Below are 13,680 nucleotides of genomic sequence, written 5' to 3' on the forward strand. Positions count from 1 at the left end.
CAGCTCCTGTATTTACTACACAACATTTCGTCCAGTTTATAACAAACGTTTCCCCACTACTGACAAGTGTGAAAACTGACAAATTGATGGCATAAAGCTTGGCCATCTGTGTAGACAAAGCGGGGTGCAAACAGCAAAGCATTAGTAAGCTGAAAGGATATTCCCCAGTTCCTCCTTCTACAGGGTGGTGTGAAAGTTATGTGAAATACAAAATGCCACTGGGTATTTGACAGCATGATGTGGGTTTACGATGTAACGCAGGGATTAGAAAGACAACTATGCAAATAATAAAGACCTTCATATGATATGATATATGGCATTTGTAACGCGCCTATACACAAGTGTTTCAAGGCGCGATGAGGCAAGGGGGGGAAACAAAGGGAGACAGACAGCGATCCTACTAGGCCAGGTGTCATTCAGATCGCAGGGTCAATAGCATACAGAAAATAAGGGCCAACTAGTGGCAGTGCGAGTAAGTGCAGATAAGTGCTGGGAAGGGGGTGCTGTGGGATACAGACACAGTCCCGTAGTGCAGGGGGTGCCAGGGAGGCAGTGCAGGGGAGAATGGCTGGGCCAAGGACCGAGAACAGCGAGTTGCCCAGTTTCAGATTCAGTGCAGTTTCAGTAACTTTAGCAGGGGAGAGGGGGAGAGAAAGCGGAGGCGAAGAGGAAGGTTTTGAGGTGCTTCCGGAACCGGAGATGGTTCTCCTCAAGTTTCAGGGAGGCAGGAAGGCTGTTCCAGAGGGAGGCCCCTGCAGCGGAGAGAGATCTGCCACCAACTCGTTGTTTGGAGAAGCGGCTGACCCTGAGGGAGTTGGAGGCGGATGAGCGAAGAGCTCGAGAAGGAAGATATTTAGGAAGACAGAGTTGAAGGTATTTTGGTCTAAGGCCCCAGAAGGCCTTGTGGACAATGCAGAGGGTTTTGAACTTGATCCTCGCAGTCACTGGGAGCCAGTGTAGTGATTTTAGTCCTGGAGAGATACGGTCCCTGGGCTTGAGGCCAAGGACAAGTCTCACAGTCCTGTTCTGGATGAGTTGCAAAGGGCGGAGAGTAGAGGCAGGCAGATTTAGATAGAGGCTGTTACAGTAGTCCAGCTTTGAGAGAACCAGGGCTCTAGAGACAGTGAGCTTCTGGGAGAAGGAGAGAAAAGGAAGGATACCTCTGAGGTGTAGTAGCTGGTAGTGTGACTTCTTAGAATGGAGGCGTTCAGGGACATCACAGCCATACATATCCACATCTTAAATGCCACATGAAGCTTCAAATGCTAGGTGAGCAGACATTCAATTGGCAACAGATCACGAAAGGGACACAAGGGGAACCTAATGGACTCAATCATGCCCCCAAGCGCCTGATGCTATGCACTGAAGCGATTGTTTTACATTGCTAGTCCCTCAATTTGATTGGCTAATGCTCCAGGGGCCTTACCAGTCCTTTACCATCTGCCGAGGCCGTACCAGACTGATCATGAAATTTAGTGGAGATGGTGCAATGGAAGATTATGGTCTAGGAGTAAAGAAGTCCCTGCATCGAGTAACTTACTTGCTCCTGTGTCCCGTCCACCTTCCTGTCATGGGAGCCCATTAAGAAATGTAACCAAGAGGGGTGGAGGACCTAAGCTTGTCTAGCCAAAGACATTGTGCAGACTGCCCGCCCGGCAGTAATGCCGGAAGAAAGAAAAGACCCATGCAGCAGCCCAGGCAATAACTTCCCTGGGTACATGCCTCTGGAAGGCGACCAAAGCCGCCTTGGCCCAGACAGAATGTGCATGTTCTGAAAAGGGTAACTTTCCGAAACGTAGGAGACAATCCATCTAGCTATGGCTGCCTTTGAGGCCTGCTGATCTTGAAAGCGTTGGGTGGAGTGATCACTGATTGGCAAGATGTTCTTCCATATGAGTACGGTTTTCAGGAGCTTCCAGAAGTATAGGATGGAAGGGGGCAGTCTTCTGCATTAGTCACCTGTTCCCGAGACAGGGTTTGTTGTAGGAAAAGGCCCATTTTCTGTGTTTTCCTCTCTTTCAGTTCTTGGTTTCCAGCCTGGTGATGTAGCTTCTTGTAGATCACAGACTCCTGTAATATTGGTAACTTTCTCTGTCAAGTTCTGATTGCGACTGCCTTGTAGGTGATCCAGGTAAACTTGAACATATGAATGCGTGAAAGGATAGCCAATGCAGCTCCTCAAGAAGGGAGTCGTTTCTTACCAGTAACTCCATTTCTCCAGGTTGGAATCCTTCATAGGTTCACATGCTGTGAATGTTCCCCATCAGGCTGGGAATCCCCGGTTACCTATGGTATGATATATTTCCTAAAGGAAAAATTGACACCTTGAGTGTCATACCAACATAGTTTTGGGTGCCTGTGGTCCCTACCAATGGGATGCCAAGTGTATAGCTCTGCCCCAGCTGCTTCCCTTATAGATTTTAACCAAACCAGCTGGTAGGAAAAATAAAACAGAGCATTTATTTGCCTGGCAGGGAAGGCTGGAGAGCACATGTGAATCTATGAAAGATACCAACGCTGGAGAAATGGAGTTACTGGTAAGAAACTACTCCCTTCTCCAGCATTGGATCTTTCATAGAATCACATGCTGTGAATAGATTGTATAGCAGTAAAATCTAACCGAAGATAGTCTGGCAAAAAACTGAATAACATTTTGCGTTTACCTTATGTGCACATACGCAACGGATGGCCCCAGAAGCTGCATGGCTTACTTTATTGGAACAGCCACTGCAGGACTGCTCTTCCCATCTGCGCTTCTTCCGCGTGCTGCTGTTGTAGGCAGTAGTGCCTTGCAAAGGTGCAAGGCACCGCCCACGTAGCCACCTCGCAGATTTCCTTTATGGGCCCGCTCTCCCATAGCGCTGCTGAAGCCCCTGTGGCTCTTGTGGAGTGTGCCATGGGCGTTGCCTGAAGCGGCCTGTTGGCTTTAGCATGGCAGAAAGATGTGGTAGAGGAGAGCAATCTCGCAATACCTTGCTGTGTGATTGCTTTGCCTTTGAGGGCCCAAATGCAATGAAAATTTGTCTTGTAGCCCTGAATGCTTTCATGCGGTCGAGGTAATACTTTTAGGCCCTCTTGATGTCTAAAGAATGTAATGCTGTTTCAGCTTGAGTAGTAGCATTTTGGAAAAAGGTGGGCAACGTCATTGTTGCGTTCTTGTGATACTCAGTTGGTACTTTAGGTATAAAGCGAGGATTGGTGGAGAGGATTAGCATGGCGAATCTTAGGTTTGGTGGGTCTACCACCAGCGACTAAACTCCAAGACCCTTCTGGAGGAAGTTATTCTATTAGGAAGACCAACTTTCAAGTTAAAGATTTTGTGTGTGTTGTAGCCAGTGGCTCGAAGGGTGGCCTCTTAAGAACCGCGAGAACCCGGTTTAAACTACACACCAGTGGTATTCTTTATCTCCGGGGGGATTGTATGGGGTCGTGGACCAGCACTTTTATAAAATGTTTGAGCAGTCTGTCACTTAACAGGGGTGACTTTCCTCTGCGTCTAGAAAATCTGGAAATGGCTGCGAGGTGAACCTTTATTGTGAGAGTGCAAGACCTCCTTTAGCTAGTGCCAGCAGGTACGGGAGGACCTGTTGTGGCTGTATTGTCAACGGATTCAGGTTGGGTTGTTGCGAGCACCAGGCACTAAACCTTTTCCATTTTTGGCTGTAGGACTTTGTTGTTGGGCTTTAGCCGCTGCAAGTATGCACTGGCATTCTGGAGGTATGTTCAAGTGGCCAAACCCTGTGAAATCAGGATCCATGCTGTTAGCTGGAGAGAGCATGGATTGTGATGTATGATTGAGCCGCCACTCTGCAACAGCAGGTCGTCCTGGGCTCCCAGTGGGATCGGGTTGTATGCCAACAGCTGAAGGAAGTCTGAGAGCCAGATTCGTCTCTGTCAGCTGGAGGCCACCAGAATAATTTTGCTGATGTGTCTCTTGATCATTTGGACCGTTCTCCTGATTAGGGGTATGGGTGTGAACGCGAACGCAAAGACGTTGGTCCATGGGAAGGAGAACCCATCCCCTTGAGAGCCCTGATGCGGAAGCCTGCTTGCAAACTTCTGGCATTTCTTGTTCGTCACTGTAGCAAACAGGTCCAGAGACGGATGTCCCCATTTTGGAAAGATCCTGCCGGTTTGGCTGTTGTGAAGCTCCCATTTGTGGGATTGGGCCGCCGCCCTGCTGAGGCTGTCCGCTAGCTGATTGTGTACTCCTGGTTGGTGTAGAGCATGCAGTGAGATGTTGTTATGGATGGCCCATTGTCAGATTGTCTGAGCTTTTTGTGACAGGCCGTGTGAACTGGTTCCTCCTTACTTGTGAAGCTAATACAGTGTGGTGGTGTCGGTAAGAACCTGCACCACTGAGTGCGGAATTGCTGGGAGAAAGGACATTCGGGCCCAACGGACCTACCGTAGCTCTAGGACGTCGATGTACAAGGGCGCCTCGGCTGGCGTCTAAAGGCCTTACACTTGATATTTCCCAAGGTGAGCTCCGCATCCTGCCAAGGAGGTGCCCGTTACCAGAGTGTACTGATGAAATGGTTCGAGAAGTGGGTCCCCTGCTGTTAAATTGCTGTCTAGGGTCCATGACTCGACCGTGCGTGAGTGTGCCAGAGTGATTGTAACCGTTTTCCCATGAGTTCTGGGTTTGTGACCACCTGGACGCCAGGAACGGTTTACATGTGCAGCCGGCGGTGAGGGTTTAGGGGGATACAGGAGGATATGGTCCCCAGCAGTGACATGCATTTGGGCACTGACAGCTGTTTGAGGTGAAAGAGCAGGCCAGCCTCTTTAAGGTGCGGATCCTGTCGGCAGACAGGCTGACTATTTTGTGCGCTGTGGTGAATTGTGGTTTTAGGAACACTAAGGCCTTGGCTGGCGTGGTGCAGGATTTATTTTAGTTTATCACTAATCCTAGCTGCTGGAGGAGTGTCTGTTTCTGCCAGCGAGTATGCCGCCAACCCGAAGGTTGAGGCCCTGACCAACCAATCGTCTAAATAGGGGTAGATGTGGTGGCCTTGTCTTTGCAGGTGAGCTGCTACAGGGGCTAAGCATTTGGTGAAGGGCCATGGGGCGGACTTCAAGCCGAAGGACAGGGCCCAGAATTTGTAGTGTTTTTCGCCGACTGTGAACCTGCGTCCTTTAAATCTAAGGCCCGCAGGTATTCGTGCGGTTGCACCGCCTTTAGCACAACCATTTTTGTTTGAGGTTTTTGTTTAGTCTAGTATGGGGCGTAGTCTGGCTTCTTTACTCCAAAATACCTGGAGTGCACCCCTTTTCCTTTTATATGGGGTGGTACCCTTTCTGGTGAGCATTTGTTGCACTTCTTGTTGTAGGACCCGTAGGTGCAGGTGGGCCAGTGCTTTGGGTGGGGTCTGTTTGTGCTTGAACTCTGTGCTGGATGACATCTAGTACCAATCTGTTCCTTATAATTTTCAGCCACTTGTTGCTGTAAGGCGTAACGCTTCCCCCTACTGGTGCGCTCCTGGGGTTGTCATTTTTGTGATTTGTTTTGCCTACCTCTATGAGAGGTGGATGAGCCTCTTTTGTGCTGCAGTTGGTGGTAATCCCTGGAGCACTGGAACGACTGGTAGTTCCGCTAGTAGCCCTGGGAGTAGTAGCTGGACCTTGAGTAACCTTTGGAGCCTCTAGTAGAGAATGATCTAGCGTGGCCAGCAGCACCCCGAAAGGGACAAAAAGACTTCCTTCCCTGTGGTGCGGTAAGAGATTGTGCAGTGTCTGAGTGCGCTTTCATGGCCTTAAGGGCCTCATCTATTTTGTCTCCGAAGATGTTGTCGCCCTCAAGTGGCATATCTATAACCTTGTGTTGTATCTCTTGTCTAAAGTCGGAACAGCACAACCATCCCAGACTATGAAGCACAAACCCATTACCAATTTGTTTGAAGCCTGTTTCTGCGAGGTTCACTGCGATGTTGATGATGTGGTTAGAAGCTTCCTCGCTTTCGCACACCATCATGGCCCCTTTCCTTTGATCCTCAGGCGGATGTTCCAGAATGGGAGCCAACCTGTGCCACATCTCACGAACATAGCAGGCTACAATGGCCAGGGAGTTGACCGCTTTGACTGTTCGGATAGTAAGCACCTTTTTTCCAAAGGCATCCAAATTTCTCCCTTCGCTTCCTGGAGGGTGGCACATTTTTGCTGTGAATGTGCTTTCCAGCTCGCTGCTGCTGAGCCTACTGATTCAGGTGAGGGGTGAGATATGAGGCATTTCGGTGTGGAGTCCGGGGCCATGAATATCTTGTCTAGTCTACCCTTGACTGCTGGTTCAGTGAAAGGGTGCTTTAGGGGTTGTAGTCCCTCTTGCCCGAATGGTCTAGAATGGGTATTGCGAACATGGCTTTACAACGCTTTCCCAAGTGGTTCAACAAAAAAACAGTCTTGTTCTGCTGGTGTCAGACGAATTCTTGACACGCCGTGGTTAGCATGGAGTGAAATGACAAAGTTACTCACCGTAGTGACTACCTTACTCCTAGTCCATAGTACCCTTTCCACCACACTTGTCAGACATTCCGTCCTTCCAGCGCACGTGACTGTAACCCCACCTTCCTGAGCTCCACCCTGCGCATTGCCTTTCAGTCCTTTTCTATTGCCAGGTCCGAGACCATTTAACGAATAATAGAGGATACTTATTAGAGAGGACGGCGGGCGTATGGAGGAAAGGGGACGATGAAGTAGGAGTAAGTTAGTCACTACGGTGAGTTACTTTGTCATACTCTTACGTCCCATCCCCTTTCCTTCATACATTTGGGAGATTCCCAAGCACTGACCATAGGTATTACGGGTGGATGGAAAATCCCCTTATAGGAATACATTCTTGAGAACTGCCTGGTCAAATTGGGCATCAGCCCGGGAGATCAGGTCTAGACAGTAATGCTTGCAAAAAGCCAACGGGGAGGCCCACGTAGCTGCCTTGGCAATTGACTCCAAAGGGACTTACTTTTGGAAAGCAACAGCAGCCGCTTTGCCCCGGACGTGACATGCACGAATGCCTTTAGGTGGTTGAAGGCCTTGAACCTGGTAGGCCTCGGAAACACATGAAGCAACCCAGCAGGAGATGGATGCCTTTGAAGCATGTTTTCCTTTTGGATCACCAAATGTAACAAACAGTTGAGAAGAGCTTCTGAGTTCGCAAGTCCTATCGAGGTAAAAGTTCAGAGCCGCTATGACGTCTAGGTTGTACAGAACCCTTTCAGCAGAGACCGGGTTCGGGAAGAAGACCGTTCAATATATAGACTGGTTTAAATGGAATTACGAAACCACTTTAGGAAGGAAAGAAGGGTGGCTGCGAAGCACCACCTTATCCTTATCGAAAGTTAGGAACTGATGTTCCACAGAAAGAGCCTGAAGCTCACTTATCCGTCTTGCAGTTGTTACCGCAATCAAAAAAGCCACCTTCCAGGATAGGTACTTAAGTTCAATAGTAGTCATAGGTTCAAAGGGCTTATGACATAACGCAGCGAGTACCACATTCAGATCCCATTCGGGATGAGGGGCCCGAACCGGTGGAAAAAGATGGAAACCAGCGAAGTGTCTCTTGATGACTGGATTAGCCAATGAAAAGGAGCAGCCGTCTGTAGACAGGAAGGCCGAAATGGCGGATAAATAAGTCCTGCATGACAGGACATGTATGCCAGAGGCTGCCAGGTCCGATACAAAGGATAGAACAGGGTCGATAGAAGCATGCCTGGGATCAAGCTCTTTGGCTAAACACCAATGGCAAAAACAGCCATTTGCTCCTGTATTGAGCCCTTGTGGAAAGCTTCCTCGCCGCTAGGATTATGCGCATGTCTTCCTCAGACTGATTGAACTGTACTAAAAATCGGAACTCAGGCACCAGGCCACCAAGCTGAACGATTGTGGTGAGGAGTGCCGCAGCTGGCAATTGCTCTGATGAAGGTCGTCGGGAATCTGCAGCAACCTGATCGGGGAAGAACCGACAGACGCTGCAGTTCCGAAAACCAGAACCTTGCTGGCCACCGAAGACCCATGAAGAGGAGAGTGCAGTTCGATGCGCTCCTGAGTTTGCAGAGTGACCGATTAATCAGTGGTAATGGAGGGAAAGCATACGCTTTCATGTTGTCCCACAGGATCTTGAGGGCGTCCCTCAAGGAAGACACTCCAAGCCCGTACCTGGACCCATAAAGAGGAAGTTTCCTGTTTGATGATGTCACAAAGAGATCCACATCTGGAGTGCCTGGGCCATTGCTGAAAATTTTCAGTGAGGACATAGTTGTTCATCTCCCACTTGTAACTCGCTGCCGATTGGCGGCTGAGGGCGTCTGCAGCCACATTATTGTAGCCCAATTCCAAATTTGTATAGCAAGGTCCACAATGAGATTGGGTGCCCCCTACACCCCGCCGGTTTTTTGATGTAAAACATTGCTACAGAATTGTGTCTGTGAATACGGACCACACTGCTGGTGATGGTTGAAAAGCCTTGAGCGCCAAGAAAACTGCCAGGAGCTCCAGGTAATTGATATGGAACCGCCTGTGTTGAGGCATCCACAAATCGTACACCTCAATGTGACACAGTGTCACTCCCCACCCCAGAAGGAAGGAGTCTGTGGTAACCATTGCTTGTGGGGAGGGCTCCTGGAAGGAGGTCTCCACTGAAAGGTTGCTGGCGGTCGACCACCATTGAAGATCCGCTGTGATTCAGGACGGGACCAGAATGATCTTGGAATCCGGTTCCGTAGCCTAGGACTAGCTGCCCCGAAGAGCAAGCTGAGAGAGTCTCATTTTCAGGCACGCAAGAGGTAGTGCTAACACGCAAGAAGCCATGATGCCCAGGAGTCTCTGGAACCACAAAGCAGTCATGTGAGAGGACTGGAGGCAGCGTTGGCACGTGGTCAACAGGGTCTCCAATCCTGTCCTCCATCGGGAACACTCTGGTACTGACTGTATCCCAACAGAAACCCAGAAAGATCAGGTCTTGAGAGACTGTCATGGACGATTTCTGCCAGTTCACAGCCCAAGATGGGACAGGAGCTGATGGAGTGGCGGAAGATGGTCGTAGCCGTCTGTGGGCAAGGACTGCGCAGGAGCCAATCGTCCAAGTATGGATATACAGGGACCCCCTGCAGTCTGAGGAATGCTGCGATGACTGACATCTTCGTAAAGACACGCAGTGCTGAGCAGAGACCAAAGGAGAGCACACAATATTGGAAGTGTTCTGTTCCCACGGAGAACCGCACAGACAGGAGTAGTAGCCCTCCCATTGTTCCCCTAGGGGGAACAGGTTCCACTGCTGTGCCTCGGTTCTGTGGGAGGACGACCCAGTCTGCTGTAAGGGAGGATTGAAGAGTTGGGTAAGGGGAACGGGCAAGCGGAAGCCCGCTCAAACGATGGTCAAAACCCACCGGTCTTCGGCGATGGTCTGCCACGCTTCCAGAGGAGACAAAATCATCCTCCCACAGGAGTCTCGTGTGACCGATGAAAAATATAATTTAGATATCTTATCGGGCAGGAAAATCACCCGTTCCAGGCGAGGAGGCTGTTGGTCAAGAGAAAAACTGGCCACCTTGCCGTTGCTGTTTACAGCGGGGCCCGCCAGCTGGAGCATCTGTTTGGCGCGCACAGCGATCCTGAAAACCTCTGAACCCAGAGAAGGACCTTGTTTGGAACTCGACCTCTGAGTGTAAGGTGGCTTTGCTGGAGTTTTCGCAAGGACTGACAATGACTTGCAGTTTGAGTGCTTGCATTGGTCTTTGTAAATTCCTCATCCGTGGAGGAGTGGAAGAGTTCTTTACCCTCGAAGGGGAGATAAAGCACCTTGTCCTGAACTTCCTTCGAGAACTTCGTAGCATGCAGCCACGCTTGGCGGGAGTGGGGTACCCCAACCATAAGGGCTTGAGTGGAAGTGTCTACGTGATGGGCCGCAGCCTTAAGTAGATCCTGCTCCAGAATTCTGGCATCCGACAAGCCGCCTCTGAGCCTATCAGCAGGACTCCATTCCTGGAACTCGGCTAGCTCTTTCCACACAGTTTGACATTGCCAGCCGCCAGGATAAGCTTGGATAAGCTTCGCGTTAGCCTGGCGCAGCTGAAGTGCTGAATTGGAAAATACCTTTTTCCCCCAATGGCGTCAAGAAGCTTGTCATCCTTGGAAAGGATCTAGGACGCTGCAGTGGAGGATATAGAGGCCGGCTTGGACTGGAGCATTGCTGCTGCCACCACTGTTGATGAGGGGAGCGGGCAAGCGACAAAGTTATGTCCTAAGAAGCATGAAGCTCATAGCGAGCGTCAATCATCTTGTTCAGAGGCTGCCCAGAATAAGGTTTTTCCCACAGTTTACAGGCCTCAGCCAAGACTTCCTTCTAGAGGAACAGGCCAGTGCGCTCCTGTGTGGACAGAGTGAAGGCTCCAGAAAGCACCCGCTCCCGTGGAGCTGGGGCCTCGGTACTGGGGTGTCTAGCAGCACCATCATATCCAGCACACGGTTGTGAAAGGCTCTAATAGAGCAGGGTGGTTCATCGCTGTGCTGGTCCGCCTGGTCCTCATCCAGTGAAGCGGGAGCAAAAGACTAACCGCTGCACGTGACGCTTCAGGCCCTAAAGTGTTTGGCAGAGCACCCAATGTCTTTTCTAACGGGGAAAGCAGAGGCAGTGGGGGAGGCGGTCCCACAGGAAGAGGTGGAACCACCAGCACCTGTGTGGGAATTGCAAGAGGCGGTTCAGGAGGCCTAGGATAAATGTCCTTAAACAAATCCTTAAAGTAGGCCTTCATGGGATCAGAATGCATAAGGGTCTGAAATTTCCAGAAAAATGCATCCTTGGACGAAGGTCTATGCGCTGGAGTGGGCAGAGGCCGCTCGGAAGGGGCATACCGCCATGCCCGCATGTAGGATGGCTGCCACGATGGACCCTCACCAATTGGATCCACATAGATCAAAGGTGCGGACGCAGCAGGGAGCAAGACTGTATGCGGCAGCAGTGTCCTAGCACGCTAATCCAATGGAGGGTGTAATGGGTTCTTACTCTCCACAAAGCGTGGAAAAGCCTGCTCTGCCACAAAAGGAGGCCCCCTCAGCACCAGCCGTAGTGAACATTAGTGTAAAAGAAATGGTCAAAATAGCCCCCGTGGTCCACCGGTGTTGGGCCGCCATTTTGTCAACGCATGAGGCGAACTGCATCACAGGAGTAAGTGAGTCTATAGTCACCACAGGGATAAGTCAGGGGACTTGTATGTCATTTTAGCCTTGGAGCAAGGAACCTCAGCAGAGCCAGTACCCGCAGATCCAGGGTGTTTACCAGACACCTTAAGGACTGCTGAAGAATTAGCCCTCAGTGGAGCCGGTACTGAAGGCTTATGGTGCGTGACCGCCTTCTTTGCCCCCTCAGCAGAACTGGTATCACCACGGGTCTGAGTGTGGGAAGGCTGAGAGTTGCACCCTACAGGTGTTAGATATAGCCCCAAGAAGGGGAACCTCGGGATTAACCCTGGTACGTTTAGCCACCTCAAGAGGGGCCTCGAGTCGAAACGGTGTGCAGTTAGTTCCAGATGTGGAAACCTCAGGCCCACCCCGGTACCAAGAGCTACAGAAGAATTGTGCCCATGTTTTGCCCATAAAAGGGGAACCTCGGAAGAAGATCCTTTTTTGGCAGGCCCCTTGCGGAGTTCCTCAGAGGAAACTCTAGTGTGCCTGTTAGGGCCCTTGCGGGGTCCCCCACGGATATCCCCGGTAATAAAGCCAGTTGAGCCCCTCCCAGACCTGGAAGACCCCAGGAAGGAGTACCCTGGCTGGGGTGCCCTGAAAAGGAATGAACATACCGGTCGTTTCCAAGTGTGGTGGTGTCATGATGCCTACCCCCGGGCAGCTGGACCAAGCCCATCCGCCCCGGAAGCAGGCATCCGGACATCTGTTTAAACCTCAGAAGCCCCGGCTAGGGGCTATCTGGGTTCAGTCCTGGCGCCTTAGGCGCCAGGCTCATGGTCATTACTTACCTCATGCAGACAATGCTGCACATGCATCCAGGGCAGCGCGAGACCTGGAGGGACTATTTTTCCACAAGGACTACTTTTCATTCGGGTGTGGTTCTTGGAACTTCTTACCTGGGACTACTTTCAAAGCTATTTAAACCACGCCCAATCTTCAGCACACGCTTCGCGTTATTCTGCATTTAGCAGCGTAACGCTCACCGTGTCTGCAAACCTGCATCCAGCCTTCTGCCACGCTCGCCTCGAACACTGAGCCCCTAGAAGAGAAAGGAAAATAGAAGAAGAGGTTAGATTACAGACTTTAATCTGATTCCTCACCTGATTTCGGATCCTGCATCACTCCGAGCCTGAAGGGACATTCTTCCGGCACGCGTCGCATGCCAGCTGCAGCGCCGCTCCATTTTCACCATCCCACAGCATCTCCGACTCGGCGCTGTCTGTCACTTTTTCGGTGATTTTCAACACCTGGGGAAAAGACAAAAAAGCAAGGTGAGCCTAAAGAGACTAAAAGACAATCACTTATATTACAAGACTTACCTGGCTATCTCCGGAGGCTTCATCCTTCAATACGCTGCATCTAGGAAAAAAGGAAAAGACAGTGAGCTAATCTCACGCACCTTTACAGGATAGTTTGGGTAAAACAGACTCTTACCTGAACGCTGCCAGCAACCTCCAGACAGAATTTGCCGCCGCAAATCAACAGGGGAGTGCAAGAGTGAACTTTGGAAATTTTGAACTCTTTAAAAACTTGCCAAACTCCGGACTCAATAACCGTCCAGAACCCCAACACCTAAAACCAGTGAAGTAACTGGTATCTACGCGCCCCTGCATGCCACGCAGGATGGAGAGCTCACCAATCAAAAACATAAGGTGAGGACACTAACCGGGAATATCGGAGGTGGCAAGTGGGAAGAACATGAGCAGGGAGGGGGGTCTGCATTCACATCCACGGGGCTAAATACCTTTCTCCATCTACAGGAGAATACTTCTACGAGTCAAGCTTACAAGGCTGAGGGGGTCCGTCCAGACAGTCATCTTTGCCCTACGCTTCACGCTGTTGGAGGCCGCAGCTGTCCAGGTTCGATCTACGCTCCTGTGGGAATCAGGTGAGCGTAACAGAACGCGAAGCTTACCTAAAAAATCCCACCCGGGCGTTATGGAGACCTCTGAGACCGACCAACTAGCCCAACTGTTAGGGCAGAGGTGCACTCTGCACGTCAAGAGACTAATGCCCTCAGGAGGGAACTTATTTTGTCAAAGGAACGCACTGATGATCTTGCTGGACAACTGCTGCAAAGCCAAGCCGGCCAAACACCACTACCTGGACTCGGAGGGATTCCAACTCCTGTCTCTTCGAGCAATCCTGTGCAAGTGGTTCTCCCAGGGAGCATTCCTTTAGCTCCACCTGAATGTTTTGCTGGGGACCCGAAAAGGTTTGCAGTGTTCATGAACCAGTGCCGCTTGCACTTCCTTTGCAGACCAGGAGCCTTCCCAAACGACCAAGCCAAAGTAGCCTTTGTACTGTTGTACCTTAGTGGCAGCGCAGCAGATTGGTCAATCCCGCTGGTCAACCAGGATGACCCTCTTCTTCGGGATTTTCAAGGTTTTCAATTGAGTATGGAAAAGTTATTTGCCAGGCATTCGCAGGGTCAGGCCCTGGATAACAAACTTTTATCCCTACGACAAGGCACTCAGGATCTGTTAACCTATATCGCAACCTTCA

General features: G+C 50.6%; 1 protein-coding gene across 1 annotated transcript in view; it reads right to left on the bottom strand.

Annotated features, from left to right (window-relative positions):
• RYBP (RING1 and YY1 binding protein) overlaps nt 1-13,680 on the bottom strand; it is a 587,132-nt gene that overhangs the window by 96,555 nt on the left and 476,897 nt on the right. The window lies entirely within an intron of this gene.

The sequence above is a fragment of the Ambystoma mexicanum genome, chromosome 2p, assembly GCF_040938575.1.
Source record: "Ambystoma mexicanum isolate Mex_15411 chromosome 2p, UKY_AmexF1_1, whole genome shotgun sequence".
Classification (NCBI taxonomy): domain Eukaryota; kingdom Metazoa; phylum Chordata; class Amphibia; order Caudata; family Ambystomatidae; genus Ambystoma; species Ambystoma mexicanum.